We start from the raw sequence: 17,822 nt of genomic DNA, 5'->3' as shown, positions 1-17,822 counted from the left end.
ATCTTAAAAAAAAAAAGATGTGGTACATATATACAATGGAATACTATGCAACCATCAAAAGGAATGAAATCTTGCCATTTGCAACAACGTGGATGGAACTGGAGGGTATTATGCTGTGCGAAATAAGTCAATCAGAGAAAGACATGTATCATATGACCTCACTGATATAAGGAATTCTTAATCTCAGGAAACAAACTGAGGGTTGCTGGAGTGGTGGGGGGGTGGGAGGGATGGGGTGGCTGGGTGATAGACATTGGGGAGGGTATGTGCTATGGTGAGCGCTGTGAATTGTGTAAGACTGTTGAATCACAGACCTGTACCTCTGAAACAAATAATACATTATATGTTAAAAAAAAAAAAAAAGAAGAAGAAGATAGTAGGAAGGGAGAAATGAAGGGGGGGGAAATCAGTGGGGGAGACAAACCATGAGAGACTATGGACTCTGAGAAACAAACTGAGGATTCTATAGGGGAGGGGGAGGGGCATGGGTTAGCCTGGTGATGGGTATTAAAGAGGGCATGTACTGCATGGAGCACTGGGTGTTATATGCAAACAATGAATCATGAAACACTACATCAAAAACTAATGATGTAATGTATGGTGATTAACATAACATAATAAATTTTTTTAAAAAACTATGAGATTTTCATAAAAGAAACTGAAGAAAGTGCAAATAAATGAAAAGATATCCCATGCTTATAACTGGAAAAATTAGTTGTTAAAATGTCCTTACTACCCAAAGAAATCTACAGATTTAATGTAATTCCTATCAAAATATCAATGGCATTTTTTACAGAACTAGAACAAATAATCCTAAAATTTGACCTGGAATAACCAAAGCAATATTGAGAAAGAAAAAGCTGAAGGTATCATGCTCCCAAATTTCAAACAATACTACAAAATATAGTTCAAAACAGTCAGGTACTGGCACAAAAACAGGCACATTGAACAAAGAGTCCAGAAATAAATTCACACTATATGATAAATTAATCTACAAAAGAGGAGACAAGAATATACAATGGGGAATGCAGTCTCTTAAATGGCATTGGGAAAACTGGACAGCCACGTGCAAAAGAATGAAACTGTACCACTATCTCACACGCTATGCAAGTTTAGCTCAAAATGGATTAAAGACTTGAATGTAAGACCTAAAACTATAAAACTCCTAGAAGAAAACATAAGTGGTAAGCAACTTAACATTTGTCTTAGTGACTTTTTTTTTTTTTGGACCTGACTCCATCAGCAAGTGCAACAAAAACAAAAATAAACTATTGGGACTATATCAAATTAAAAGGCTTTTGCACAGCAAAGGAAACCATTAGCAAAATGAAAAGGCAAACTCCTGACTGGGAAAAAATATTTGCATTTGATATATCTGATAGGCAGCTAATATCCAAAATATATAAAGAACTCATACAACTCAATAGCAAAAGAATAAACAGTCTGATACAAAAATGAGCAGAAGATCTGAAAAGACATTTTTCCAAAGAAGATATATAGATGCCCAAAAAACACATGAAAAGATGCTCAACATCATTAATCTTCAGGGAAATACCAAACAAAACAAAAATCACAATGAAACATCACCTCACACCTGTCAGAATGGCTAAAATCAAAAAGATAAAACATTAAGTGTTGGCAAAAAGAGAACCCTTGTGCCCTGTCAGTGTAGCCATCATGGAAAAAATTATGAAGATTCCTCAAAAAATTAAAAACAGAACTACCATATGATCCAGCAATTCCATTTACAGGTAGTCATTTGAAGAAAATAAAAACACTAACTTGAAAAATATATGAACCCCTATGTTCATTGCAGCATTATTTATAATAGCCAAGATGTGGAAGCAACTAAGTGTCCAGCAATAAATGAATGGATAAAGATATGATATGTATGCACAATGGAATATTAGAGAGCCACAAAAAAGGAATGAAATCTTGCCATTTGCAGCAATATGGATAGACCTTGAGGGTTTTACACTAGGGGAAATAATTCAGAGAAAAACAAAATTATTTCCCTCACATGTGAAATCTAAAGAACAAAATAAGACAAAGCCAGACTCATAGAGAACAGACTAATAGTTGCCAGAGGAGAAGAGGTTGGGGGTGGGAGGGAAATAGGTGAAAAGGTACAAACTCCCAGTTATAAAGCAAATAAGTCATGGGGATATATTGTACATTATGGGGAATATAGTCAATAATATCATGTTAACTTTGTATGGTGACAGCCGGTAAGTAGATGCATTATGATGATCATTTCACAATATATATAAATGTCAAATCACTGTGTTGTACACCTGAAACCAATATGATACTGTATTTCAATTACACTTCAATGTAAAAAGTTGTTTATACTGTTCTTGCCATATATTCATACATTTGGAATTATTGCAAAATAAAACATTAGCATTTAAAAAAGGAGAATATGACTAAGTATTTCTTAAGATAACACTCATAATATTGTATAGACGGCAGTTAAAATATAGGAAGGGGGACATGAACTGAAAAAAACCTCCAAAAACAGTTATTTTTCCTTTAAACTCTTCATATAATATAATGATCTAGTTTTTAAATCGGATGTTACATTCTTACTGTTTTTTCTGAGATATATCCCCCTAAAGTATACACTGAATTATGTAAATATAAAAATGCAGAATCCCAAACAAAATTAACAGTATCCTTCAAAAAAACAAAATTAATGATTTCAACTTTCAAATTGAAATGAATTCAAATTTCAACTTTTAAAATCACTGTAAGTTTCCCTAGTTTTTATGTGAATTGGTCATTTGGGATCTTTTATAAAATACAATTCCACCCAAAGGGAAGATAAATATATTAGATGAAGGGTTTTTAATGACTATTTAAAAAAATAATTATCAGTGACTTCTGAAAATGACAAAATATTCAGCAAATGGTATCAGTGTATAATAGACAGTATGAAATTTAAGTACATGCACCAAAAAAACACATTTAGTAACAAAAGAACACCATTTTTAAGGAATTTGATATTTCCCAAAGAATCAAAATAGGATTCATCAAAAAATACAACTTTGTTGAATTGCCCCATACTTGTTTTATGATGTAGTACTGATTTTAATCACCAGAATATAAACATAAGAACAAGTCATTTTTTGTACTGTTTGTCTCCAGCACTTAGAACAATACCTGAGCAGATGTTCAAAATCAGTTTTGAATGAATCACATCTGGAGATGATGCACTAAAATCTTTTTAATGCTTACGACACCTAAATAGTTATAAGTCAGCTCCAGTCACAAAAATATACTGTGCTATATTTCAAATATCAATAAAAAAATAATTTGAAATGTTTCTCTTTTTCATTTACAAAATTAAGAGTTATGTCAGTGAAAAATAATTCCACTTTTCATGGCCTCTATTCAATAGTCTTTCCATCTTTGTTCTTTTTAAAATTAAGCATTAGCCCATATAGAAGCAGAAACCAGAAAGACCTAAATTTGATATGTTCATTCTTGTTATGGATCAGACAGCATGAGTGCCTTGAGGAAAAGAAATTAAGTTGCAAGGTGCTGTAGTAGTGGATTGTGGGAAGAGTGGAGAAGGACAAAGAGGCAGGAGATTTTTAATCATAGGCTTTAGTTTAAATCAGAAATTTCTGCTGAGAATTCCTTTGATAATTGCTTCTAATTTCTCTATCATTTGTCTTCTATGTTTTTAGCTATGTTCATTATGGGGAAGATTTTAAATTTAAAATAATTGTGCATACTGAATTCTCTATTGCCTCAATTTTCATTTCATTACATTCCTTTAATATTATAATGAACAATGTATTCTCATGCATCCAGTTATTAAGGAACATTTGACTAGTCAAATACAACTTTAGAAACCTTACATTCTATTATTTTGGTATTCTATTTTAATGCATTCTTATAGCTTTTATTGTTTTTATTATACCAGTTTTCAGATCTAATTAATGCTGCCAGCACAATAGCTTGTTAAAATGCTTTGAGACAGTAAACAGTGGAGATGTATGCTGTATATATATGATTATTTGATTATTTGATTATTTTAAGTAAAGTGATTGGATGTTAATTACTTAAAATGAGTAAATTCATTCAAAACAGTTAAACTTGCTGTGTGCATAAAAAACTGCAAGATCAAAATAAAAATATTGGGAGCTCCATATAATGCTACTCCCTCCTAATAATATTCAAAAACAAGCAGTACTTTTTATATTGTACCCAGAAGGATTGTCATCCAGTTTCTAGTTATAAGGGATCACACCTTATTTCTAGATAATATATTGATATTGGCTATCTATTGTATTAGGATGTAAGTTTAGCCTAAATGAAAACTGACTTAGACAAGGCAGATGGCAGTATCTAGGCTGACACATTAGATCTTCTGTTTAAAGTGATCAGATGTTTAAGTTCCTTCTTTCTTGTTTTTACCATCCACCAAGTGTTATACTTTCCCTTTAAAGTATAAACTGGAAGTTGCACACATGACTTCCACTCACAACCCAGTGGAAGATCAATGGCAACACCTAGCTGCAAGGGAGGCTGCCAAGCAGTGTTTACTCTAAGCAACCGTAGCCCAACTAAAGCTTGAGAGAATAAGCAGTAATCTCTTTCATAAGAGGTAAATACAATGAAAGCTCACAAATTTATAAAATTACTTTACATTTTTAAAAAATGTAAAAGTTTACAGTTTTCAGTTATATGACTCAGAATTTAGAGCCTCCACATTAAGGGGTCATAACTGAATTTCAAAAAAGGAAGTAATAATCAGGGAACAATATTAATTTTCTTCAACATGATTTTGAATATTGCTCAAAGTAATACTAATCCAAATGGGAGTCAAACTTTATTAGAATGTGCTATCCACAAAAATTTATCATTAAAACATAGTGATAGGGGCGCCTGGGTGGCTCAGTTGGTTAAGCGACTGCCTTCGGCTCAGGTCATGATCCTGGAGTCCCTGGATCGAGTCCCGCATCGGGCTCCCTGCTCGCTGCTTCTCCCTCTGACCCTCCTCCCTCTCATGCTCTCTGTCTCTCATTCTCTCTCTCTCAAATAAATAAATAAAATCTTTTAAAAAAAAAATAAATAAATAAATAATAAAATAAATAAAATAAAACATAGTGATATGTTTCTGTTTTCTTATATTTCCTTTCCTGTGTTGGACACTGATAATCACCCAGCATCCTTTCTTCTTTTCTCCTCTTTCCTAAATAATCCCTGTTTAATTCAAGTATTCACAGAGAAAGGCTCTCTCTCTCTGTGTCACACACACACACACACACACACACACACACACGACAAGAATAAAAAACACAGCAGCTGCTTCACAATCGTGAAGAAAACTAACCTGTGTGTAAAGCTGCTGTTGCAGGCATTAGAGTGGAGAGTCTAAAAGAACTTGGATCCTTGATGAGAAGATTGAGCTGCTGAATCAATCTACCTCAATGCCATCCATCATAGGTAATACATTTTTTTAAACTGGCTTAAGTCAATTTTTCAATCACAAAGCATCCTAATGGGTGTGTATTCCTAAATAATGCTCTTCACTATTCACAAAAGCATTGAGCAATATGGTTTCTAGAATAAACACAACTCTGAAAGAAAAATTTTAAAACCCAAAATTGTCACATTTTCATGGAACAATTTCATATATATTCTGAATAAGTGTGAATAGGACTAAAATGATACAACTTAAGTTTTAGATGATCAAATCAAAACATTGTAATTTTTCAAGGCATTGATTCCAATAAGAATTCACTGAAATCTGTATAGTTTCTCATCTAACCATGTATCATTGTGACCCTCTGAATTTCAACTGAATACAGAAACACAGCCATTAAATCAAGGACAGATGCCTGTTTGTCCAGCACTAAAAAACCAAGTGTTTTCCTGCTAAGGTATGTCTACCAATGTACTTTCTTTAAGGCTTTTTTTTCTTCATTAGGTTTATCTTCCACAAGAAGAATCCTGGAAGCTTATTTATTTTCATAGGCCAGAAGTGCTGAATTATTTAAATGGAACTTCAAATGTTCTCACTCTGCAGTAGGAATTGTCCTTAAAGGATCTTATAATAGTTAGATTCTATTGCAAACAAGCATTTATTTCCCTGACTGAAAGAAGAAACTATTGTATACTATCTGACTGGGGTTTTTTTCCTCGGCCTTCTTTCTTTTTTGTGATTACTATTCGTGACTTACTTACAATTTATTACTCTTTGTATCACGAGACACATCATTATAATTGTCAGTCCTATTTAAGGTTTTGAAAGAGAGTGAAAAAGATAGATGTTTTAGACCTCTGAATAAGAAGTGAAGTAATATTAACATGTGACTGAATGTTGGCTGCTTGAGTAAAACAGATGATCTGATGATTTCTAAAGGGAACACATTCTGGGCTGAGATAAGGTTAACATAACTAACTAAGGCCTCCTGAAAGAATGAAAATAAACATATATGCGTTACTTATAACTTCAAGATGGAACACAGTTCTCCCTTCACTGCAATTTACCAGAAATTTACCAGAAATTCCCTACCTGTTAAAAGCAAAAGATAAAAAGCATTGATATAATCTAGCATACATGCTAGCAAATCATATAACTGAATTACAGTTTCAGATTGAAACAAAAGAAAAAGTTAATATCACAGCTTCTTAGTTTTACAAAGGATAAAGAAATAGAAATTGTAGATGTGGATGAAGGAGAAAATGATACATTTGTTTGAACACATGGAAAGGTGAATTTTTTCCTTAGTAAACTCATAAATAAATAAGGACATAATACAGTTCACATAATTAAGTAATGCTTTCAGAAATCATCATGACAAGATGCCAATATTACAGCCGGTTAAGAGCATAAAACCAGAATACTGGGGTTTAAATCTTGGGCCTACCACTTACTGATTGTGCGCCTTTAAGCAAACTAATGAACATCTCTGGTCCTCAATTTCCTCACCTGCAAGATGGAGATAATGATAATAATAGTAAATCGTTTATAGGGTTGTTACAAAGATTAAAGAGTAAGTATAGGTAATTATTTAGCACAGTAGATGTACTCAAAAAACATAAACTATTATTAATAACTTCATACACAAGAAAATTGTCAATTCATTCTGTATACGTAAGAAATGTTAACTGAAAGCATACTTTTATGTTTCTATTTCAACTTTCAGTGGTTATACAAGTACTTAATGATATGTGATTCTATTTGATAGCCTTGTTGAGAGCAAAATGTAAACCTGCAGTCTATTTCCTTACTTATCTAAATATTGATTTCTTCCAGTATATATTTTTTAAATAATGAATATGCTGGTTATAGTCACAAAGTATAAACATCGTAAATATCTAAAAAGTCTTCTTTTAAATATATTCATTACATTTAACATATTCCAATCACTTATGTGGCACATTATCAAAAATAAAAATAATAGTATTTACTAGATATTTCAACTAGTATATTGGGTATTTTATTTTCACTTAGTTCAGATTTTTTTTTAAGAGAAAGAGAGTGGGGGTGGGGGGGCAGAAGGATAGGGAGAGAGAGAATTTTAAGCAGGCTCCACACCCAGCATGGAGCCAGACATGGGGCTCGATCTTACAACCTTAAGATCATGACCCGAGCCAAAATCAAGAGTCAGATGCTTAACCAATCGAGCCACACAGGCACTCCCTGATTGCTTTTAAATAACAACTATTTCTCTTTGACCTAAGTAAACAAAATTCATGTATTTTAATCACATTGCTCCCAAATCAATCTGCTTTCCAAATTATAAATATTGAGATACCACGGTATTTCCATATAGCATGTGTTACTTTGCATTTGGAAGTCAAACATTGTTCATAATCATCAAATATTTATTACATACCAGCCAGATTCAAGGCATCTCTTGGGCTGCAGGTAAATAAGCCAAAGAACTTTAGAACTGGAAGGACCTCAGAATGTGTTTGACAACTTCCTCTTTTCATTGGTGAAGAAACTGATGCTCATAAAATGACTCAAGACAAGAGAGAAGCTAGAGGTCACTAACTTTGGCCAGGCAGAATTTTCAGATTCCTGTTCACTACATTCCACTGCTTAATATTTGCAGAGTCCCTGTCCTCAGGTTATGGCCAAGTAACTAGAAAACTTGCTTTTCTGTAGAACAGCAAATGGATTTGATTCTAAAAGTATTGTTATGGCCTTTTACAAAGTTATATTGAGACCTACCGAAGGTCCTATCTTCAATTCCACTAAAGCTACAGTGCTATTAATAGATCAAAAAAAAAAATTGGTGATATCCATAGTCCTATCTAAAGTTTGTGATAGAATCATTATGTTATCCTGATTAAAGAAATTGCTCTCCTTTGGTCAATCTGCCCCAGCTATTATCTGAGAACATGTAATCAAAAAGTGCTGGATGACATGTTCTAACAAGAAAAGATGCAGTTGTGTTATTAGAAGATGGTGGTTGAAAAAAAAACTGTAAGAAAAAAACAAACTGCAATAAGATATTCTTGAATCCTGACATATTTCTTGGAAGACATAGTTTTAATCTTTTAATCAATCAGAATATTTGTATTATCTATCTTCATTTTACTTTACACACAGTGACAATTAGAGAACAATCTTTTCTGAAGAGTAAAGAAGAGGGTTAAGCATCTACCTAATGAATGGTATCTGTGTAGAGACCAAACCCTAGAATTCTGTAGGAAATTTCACTTATTTTTCAATTGCTCTTTTTAAGCTGAACATTCTGATTCATTGCCTTAATATCCAATTCTCTTTGTTAATATAAATTCAACCACGGAAAGGCCAGTAATTAAGAAGCACTTAAAATGGGGAGAATTTCCATACCTCCTTGACTCCTATTTGACAAAATGGTTTTTTGCTATTTCTTAAGACCCATTTGTATCACTGTAATTGGTGAAAGTAACACGCACACTTGCATACAAATTTGGCAGAATATGAATGTTTAAATAATTTTAATATGCACAACCCCTTTGTTACTCGCCTCTCTCTTCACCATACTAGACAGATAGTGTACTATCCTTTCCTTCCTGGAATGTTTTAAAAATTATGCCCTTTGGTTCAAGAAAAATAGATAATATCTTTGTCGGTAATGATTCAAATTCTAGTTTTAATGGTAAGGATGTCAAATGTAAACAAATAAAGGGAAAGTAGAGCTTAAGAGAGGATGTGGATTGGAGATTCCTCTAAATGTGAAATAAGAGAGGTCTGGAGATCCAGAGCAGTGAGGAAACTCACCCATTACCCTGGAAAAATTCTTCAGGGGAAGACTATGAGACCCAAGAGAGGAACAGCTGTGTGGTCCATCTAAGAAGTTTGTACCGAAGGCACAAATCAGCCAACTGAGCTGATGCTGGGTTGATCAATGTTCTGTGACCTAAGAAAAATACAGAAGCAGCAATAAGCTGATAGACCTGAAACATCCATTCGTAATGGTAACCAGTATTGATGGATGATTAATGACTTGCTATTCTCCTCCTACCTCCAAACCGTGACACAATTCTCATTGAAGCTTGAGAAGGAAAAACTTTGTTTCACTGTTCACCGGGTGGTCAGGCTGTGCTTGATAGAATATGACATGAGTGCAGCCAAGCTTAAAAGGCAAATAAGTGACAACCAGGGAAGAGACTAGTGCAATATTCAGGGTTGCTGAAAACAGATAATATGCACACCAGACCAAGTAGTACTGTATTAACTTACAGCAAGAAAGGAGAGAGAGTGTACACAAGATCTAATCCCTTGCTGTGCACCACCCCGGCCCAACAAATCCATTCCACAGGCATCACAGGCAGTGTGGCTGCATGCAGCCCAATTTTTGCTGCAGTATAAGGACTGCTACCTCTCCCCTATTGAGTCTGAAATACAGAAAGCTAGAGGTGTGCCTGTGGGCCATTGAAACATGTCTATTTTTTTTAAGATTTTATTTATTTTGAGAGAGAGTGCACAAGCAGGGGGGAGGGGCAGACAAAGGGAGAGGGAGAAGCAGACTCCCCACTGAGCAGGGAGCCTGATGAGGGACTGGATCTCAAGACCCTGGGATCACGACCTGAGCCGAAGGCAGATGTTTAACATACTGAGCCGCTCAGGTGCCCCTGAAACATGTCTTTAAATAGAACAAAGGAGTACACATTGAGTCTGACACAGGGAAAGATATTCCCACCCAAGGTGATAAGCCCAACAAGCCATTGTGGGTTCCCTATCTCTTAGTAAAGGAAGTATTCCAAGCCAAGACCCATTCTTAGGCAGCCAAACTGGGATTGAAAGACTGCATGCAGGAGACTGCCTTTCCTAACAAGTTTCAAGAAGCATAGTTAGGTCATGACATCATCAATTTAACTGCTTTTTTAAAAGATTTTATTTATTTATTTATTTGACAGAGAGAGAGAGAGCACAAGCAGGTGGAGTGGTAGAGGGAGAAGCAGGTTCCCCGCTGAGCAGGGAGCCCAATGCGGGACTCGATCCCAGGACTCTGGGATCATGACCTGCGCTGAAGGCAGACGCTTAACCAACTGAGCCACCCAGGTACCCCAATTTAACTGCTTTTTAAATAAATAAATGTGATTTCTCTTGCAGAAATTAAAACCTCCCCAACACACATGCAGCTGACAACAGCAACAAAATGATTCTCTCATCCATCTTCTGCATCTGCTCTTACTCCTTTTTCTCTATAACCCATTAAAATTTAAAAAGCCATCCTAGTCTCCTAGGCTTCATCAACCTTCTATCCAGTTTTTGCTCATGTCCATGGCTAACCTCTAGTGAAACATGATGACCATCTACCTGTATCTTACCTCTCTCACCATCCTTAACATCCTCACTACTTCTCATTACTTCTACTTCTCACTACTTCTAGTCACTTCCTCTTACTAAATTCTCACTACTTAACATCTTGCAGTCTGCTTCAGTGGATAAGTGATAGTGAAAACCAAAAACAAAAACTACAGGTTTTCCCCACTCTCTGAGAGTAGAGTGCTCCTATGAAAGCTTTCATTAACTGAAACGACATAAAACGAAGAAGCAATCACCACTGTGTAAAAGTGAAAATTCTCTTCGCATTTCCTTTGGGTTAGTGAAAGCTGGTATTAATGAAGGTCTTTTGTAGAAGTGAACTCTAGGAAAGCAAAGGAAACCTATATTTGTGTCTGTGCAAAAAACTGGTTGGTTATGTATGCCCACATATTCTAATAATGTTTTACTTAATATCAGTGACTCTTTTGGACTCTTTTTCTTATTCTTTCTTCTTCATCATCCCATTCTAATCTACTGACTTGCCAAATGTACCCCCCAACACACACATGGAGCTGTGTACCTACACAAATATGCATGCACATGAACATGCAGAGTCCGTTCATCCACTTTGACTTAGTGATTTACAATGACTATTTTTATGGAGAAAAAATTTAAGACCAATTATAAATAATAATAGTGTCTTTAAATACACAATATAGGTTCACAATTTCACATAATTATATAGCCTGCCAGCACAGATTGCTTGATTGACTAAACTCAGAAAATAAATGGTTAAAATAGTTTACAAATAGTTGTTTGCTATTTTATTGTAGGCTATAATAATTATTTGGAGAGACGACTCATGCTGGTGGCAGTTACTGGTTATCAATAATTAATCCCCTTTGGGCTCTAAGGGATTAACCACTTCTTAACTTCCTCTTCATCATTTATCTTGAACTTTTGCTCTACCTTTCCTTCACACATGCACATACACGAGTCCTCTTTCTATCACAGGCAACGTTAATCATACAAGAACAGAAAATCTTCTCATTAAAGCCCTGAAGCTCATTAGGGAAGTTTAAGTTATTCTAACACTTCCCTGATATTGTTGTATCCATGTAGTCAAAAGTGCTGACTTTCCTGCCAGTTAATTGTCTTATATGAGCTGACCTAAAGACCAAAGTGTATTTTCTATGCTGAGTAGAAGACGGAGTTGTAGCTGTTTTTACTAAAGCAACTAATTAAAAAGTTCTCTGCCAAAACATTATTCTTCCTTTAGTGCGATTACATTAGCACACGCTTGTAAGCTTGTTGCAGATATGCTTTATTTTATACAACTGATGCATTTCTGGAAAGTCAAGGATATTTGGAACCCATCTGAGGTGCAGAGATTTCAGGCTAACAGAAACCTATGCAAAATAATCTGCTAAATGAAACATTCTGAGGTATACAGCTATCCTCTAATGTATAAATTTTCTTATAAAGTAATTGTGGGAACACAAAAATAATATTCTATTAAGCTGAAAGAGCATTGGTAAGACAAAGAGTGCAATGTAAAAAAGGAAAGGAAAAAGCAAAGAGTCAAAAATACGACAGACAGATTTGGCAATGTCTGAATATGGGCAGTGAAAGGAGAAAGTCCAACCTTCAGAAAGCAAGCCCACCTAAGACTGATTGTCAAGGAATTCCAGGAATCACCTAAAGGAATAGTGAACAATTAGGGAAGCTGTTTAAGAAAGAGAAAAAAGACTCTTATGTAGTGTACCCAAGTGGAAAGTATACACATAAAAGATTTCCTCTCTCATTGAGTCAATGCAGTAGAAAAGGCATTCATGAAATTAACTGAAGTATCAGTTTTAAAGTTCTAAGTCTTTCAAACTAAAGAGTAAATAGCATGACAAATGTGAATTTTTTTAAGTTGCAGGGCAACCACTGGATTAAACAAGCTAAACGAGTATAATTTTTCTGCAAGCCTTTACTTTTTAAGTATGGTAGCATATATGGTAAATCCTCAACAGAAAGAGTATTTTCCAAATTTAAGCCACAGAAATATTTGCTACAATTATTTCTAGGGGGTAAAGATCAGAGCACCATAAATTATCATAAAGTTATACTAAAATCCAAATAAAAATTATACTAAAAATGACATTAGCAGACAGGAAATACTTAAGTCTAAGCAGTTGATTAAATTTTATTTAAAATCAAAATTTCGAGTATTCATGTGGGACTGGACACATGGCTGGTGTAGAATGATGTCTGGTTTTGACAGGCTGTGAAGAGAAGAAAGGCACTGTGTGCCAACTAGAAAAAATAATGGGCTTTACTATGGCTAACAGTACCAAAGCATTAAGAAATATATAGACAGTGTCTTCCTCCTGACTGATCTTTGGAGTGTTCTGTCTTAGAGCTGCCAGTGGCAAGATGTCTTCAGGAGATGTCAAAATTGGGCATCCTGCCCCCAACTTCAAAGCCATGGTTGTTATGCCAGATGGCCAGTTCAAAGACATCAGCCTATTTGACTACAAAGGAAAATATATCGTGTTCTTCTTTTACCCTCTTCACTTCACCTTTGTGTGCCCCACAGAGATCATTGCTTTCAATGACAAGGCAGAAGAATTTAAGAAACCCAACTGCCAAGTGACTGGTGTTTCTGTGGATTCTCATTTCTATTGCCTAGTGTGGATCAACATACCCAGGAAACAAGGAGGACTGGACCCACAAACATTCCCTTGGTATCAGGCCCCACGCATACCATCACTCAGGACTATGGAGTCTTAGAGGCTGATGAAGACATCTTGTTCAGGGACCTCTTTACCATTGATGATAAAGGTATCCTTCAGCAGATCACTATGAATGACCTCCCGATGGACCAGATGAGACTCTGAGACTTCCAGTTAACTCACAAGCATGGGGAAGTGTGCCCAGCTGGCTGGAAGCCTGGCAGTGGTACCATTAAGCCTGATTTCCAGAAGAGCAAAGAATATTTCTCCAAGCAGAAGTGAGCACTGGGCCATTTTAGGGCCAGGCTGCAGAGGGCAGCCATGAAAACAGAAACTTGTTTGTACTACTGTGGTCATGCTTAAAACACACAACTTTAGACTCAGTGCAGATGTGGTATAGGACAGGACAGGCCTTTCCTGAAGGGCTTTGGGAGGTCAGCTTTCTTCCTCCAGGGAAAATGGCCTGAGCTGTGCTATGGGCCAGGTCAACTGATATATAGTTTAGTGGGGCATCACTTTTGATCTTTTGTTGTTTCTATTAAACTTGAACTGAGAAAAAAAATATATAGACAGATGAACTCTATATGGCTGTTTGACATCCTTCAGACTAAAATTTAGATGAATGCATGTAGTCACAAACTTCTATAGGCTTGAGCATGAAAAACAAAAGATAGAAAAGGTCTAACTCCCAAGGAAACTACTGTAGTTTCCTTAGCACATCCCAAATATCACATACCTTGTAAAATGTTCTTTACTATTTATATACATTGTTGCTTCATACAACATAGAAATTCCTGTATCATAGTACACAAGCTAGGTTATAAAAGCCTCAAACTTTTCAATTACCAACTATAGACAGGATCCTATTTCAACAAATATATAACCAATATGAGTTGTGGTCTTAGGCCAGATTTTTTACTTAAAACTCAGATTTTAACTTAAGCACCTGAGTGGGTAATGAACAAGGGAAATTTGAGGGGAAAGGATGAGGGGTTGAGGAGTTCAGTTTTGCCATATGGTACATTTAGGTGAAAATTTTCAGTAAGCAACTGAACAACCACATCTGAAGCTCAAAAATAAGTAGACTAAAGATAAAGATTTGGGTTTCATTAACAAATGATAGAAACTGAAGCCAATGAAGTAGTGAAGATCATTCAGATGAGCTGTTCAAATGGACAATGTACAGTAATATGAAAAAAAGTCTAGGAGGAAGAAAACACCTTAAAGAAAAAAAAAACTCATTATTTAATGCTTAGCCAGAGAAAAATAAGAATTCCTTACAGAATGACAATTTAACAAAGGCTGCATCATATTATTGCCTTTCATTTTCAGTTTATTTTCTCAGTCCTTGCAAATCACACATACACACACACACATACACACACACATGCAGAGTTCATAATTGTGGTTATTGTATAATAATACCATAATAGCAAAAAAATGTTTGTGAAATATTTACTATGTGCCAGGCAATGTGCTAAGTGTTTTATATACATTAAATCATTTTAATCTTCGTAACAGCCTGTTCTAGTTATTTGTTGCCATTAATAAACTGAACCAAAACTTGGTGTTTTAAAACAACAGCCATTTATTATATTTCATGATTAATGAAATCAGGTTAAAAAATCAGTAGGGTCAGAATTGGTGATACTTATACTCCACATGGAGTCAGCTGAGATCACTATATGGTATCCAACTGGTAGATGGGCTGTTCTGAAGGGTCCCAGAGGCTTAACACACATGTCAGGTGCCTTGGCCAGAATGGCTAGAAAGCTGAGTTCAGCTGGTACTGGTAACCAGAGCACCGACATGTGGTATCTCCAGCGTGGCTGTCTAAGGGTAGTCAAAGTTCGTATATGATTGGCTAAGGACTCTGAGAGACAGTTTTCCAAGAGCAAGAATTCAAATAGGGATGAGCTAAAGTTGTGGAGCATTAGATCTAGCCTTAAAAGTCCCAGAATCTCACTTCCATTTCAGTCTATTCATTAAGAGCATCACAAAGACCAATTCAGACTCGAAGAGATGAAAATTGGACTTCATCTCTCAAAGGAAGGGTAGCAAGTATTTATAGCCATCTTCAATCATCACAAAACCCTGTATGATAAATATGACTACCATTCCCTTTTATAGATGAGAAAACTGAGTCCTCTGTGGTTAATAAATTGCGACAATTCCAAAGCTGGTAAGTAGTTAAACCAGTAATTTAAAAATGGCAGTCCTAACTCCAGTGCCTTAGCCCTTACCTGCTGTTCTAGAAATAGCTGATTATGTATCATATTTGAGGAGCTATTTTGGTTGTCAATCAGTAGATCTAACATAAATAGTGAAATTAGTGGGCCCCTGGGTGGCTCAGTGGGTTAAGCATCTGCCTTCAGCTCAAGCAAGAACCCAGGGTCCAGGGATCAAGCCCGCATCAGACTCCCTGCTCAGCAGGGGAGTCCGCTTCTCCCTCTCCCTCTGCCCCTGCTCCTGTGCTCTCTCTCACTCACACTCTTTCTCAAATAAATAAATAAATATAATCTTTTAAAAAAAATAGTGAAACTATAAAAATCTTTGGTAATTTGAAAGGTAACAAAGTATATTTTTAAAATATTTTTTTGTTCAGAGCATTCATAGGTTTAGCAGAGGATACAAGATGTACCAACATATAGCCCTTAAAAAGTTTATATTTTAGTGAAGAGAATGAGGGTAACAACCTTAATACAAAATTATTAATACATATTGTGAAGCAATTGCTGTAGAATAACTATGGCCATTCAGAGGTGGAAAATAGTCTGATTCGCACTGATACTTTATATAGAATATGCTCTCTGCCATGACTATCCTTCCAATACACAATGCAGCTGCATGACCACCTTTCAAGGTTCAACCTCAAATATCACATCCTCCTGAAGGCAATCCTCAATCTCCAAACTCTGTGCAAGCTCTCTGCCCTTTGTACCTTTATTATATATTGTTTACATTTATCTCAGAATACTCACCTTACCCCACTTAATATTATAGTTATATTTGCACTTGTCTCATCTCTCCTCTGTTAACCAGACTATTTGTTTTACTCATCCCTGGCTCTTCTTTAATACATAGCATTTAAGAAATGAATCAGTAATTACTTATGAATTAATGTTGAATTTGAATCTGTTAAGGAAGTATTGAATATCCATTTAATATTTACTTATTGCTTACTATATGCCAGAAACTAGGTACAGAAAGGTTAATAAAACATGGCCCATCACTTTACAAGAGTTGACAATGTAGTTATCTGTTAGATTGATGTCTAAAACTTAGAGTTCAAGGATTCATACAGAACAGTTATTGGCAACCATAACAATGTCTTAAATCCAATTTCAAGTGAGAGAATTCAGATGATATGATTCTTTATGTGGAAAACCCAAAACACTCCACCCCAAAACTGCTAGAACTCATACAGGAATTCAGTAAAGTGGCAGGATATAAAATCAATGCACAGAAATCAGTGGCATTCCTATACACCAACAACAAAGACAGAAGAAAGACAAATTAAGGAGCCGATCCCATTTACAATTGCACCCAAAACCATAAGATACCTAGGAATAAATCTAACCAAAGAGGCAAAGAATCTCTACTCAGAAAACTATAGAACACTCATGAAAGAAATTGAGGAAGACACAAAGAAATGGAAAAACATTCCATGCTCATGGATTGGAAGAACAAATATTGTGAAAATGTCAATGCTACCTAGAGCAATATACACATTTAATGCAATCTCTATCAAAATACCATCAATTTTTTTCAAAGAAATGGAACAAACAATCCTAAAATTTGTATGGAACAAGAAAAGATCCCGAATAGCCAAAGGATGTTGAAAAGGAAAAGCAAAGCTGGCAACATCACAATTCCAGACTTCCAGCTCTATTACAAAGCTGTCATCATCAAGACAGTATGGTACTGGCACAAAAACAGACACATAGATCAATGGAACAGAATAGAGAGCCCAGAAATGGACCCTCAACTCTATGGTCAACTCATCTTTGACAAAACAGGAAAGAATGTCCAATGGAAAAAAGACAATCTCTTCAACAAATGGTGTTGGGAAATTGGACAGCCACATGCAGAAGAATGAAACTGGACCATTTTCTTACACCACACACAAAAATAGACTCAAAATGGATGAAAGACCTCAATGTGAAACAGGAGTCCATCAAAATCCTAAAGGAGAACACCAGCAGCAACCTCTTTGACCTCAGCCACAGCAACTTCTTCCTAGACATATCGCCAAAGACAAGGGAAGCAAGGGCAAAAATGAACTATTGGGACTTCATCAAGATAAAAAGCTTTTGCAAAGCAAAGGAAACAGTCAACAAAACCAAAAGACAACCGACAGAATGGGAGAAGATATT

General features: G+C 35.5%; 1 pseudogene; it reads left to right on the top strand.

Annotated features, from left to right (window-relative positions):
- Nucleotides 1-13,147: 13,147 nt before the first annotated feature.
- LOC118003340 lies at nucleotides 13,148-13,728 on the top strand (annotated as a pseudogene).
- Nucleotides 13,729-17,822: the final 4,094 nt, after the last annotated feature.

Source organism: Mirounga leonina, unplaced genomic scaffold (genome assembly GCF_011800145.1).
Source record: "Mirounga leonina isolate KUSES-001 unplaced genomic scaffold, KU_Mleo_1.0 Mir_91, whole genome shotgun sequence".
NCBI lineage: Eukaryota > Metazoa > Chordata > Mammalia > Carnivora > Phocidae > Mirounga > Mirounga leonina.
This window is presented reverse-complemented; position numbering and strand designations above follow the sequence as displayed.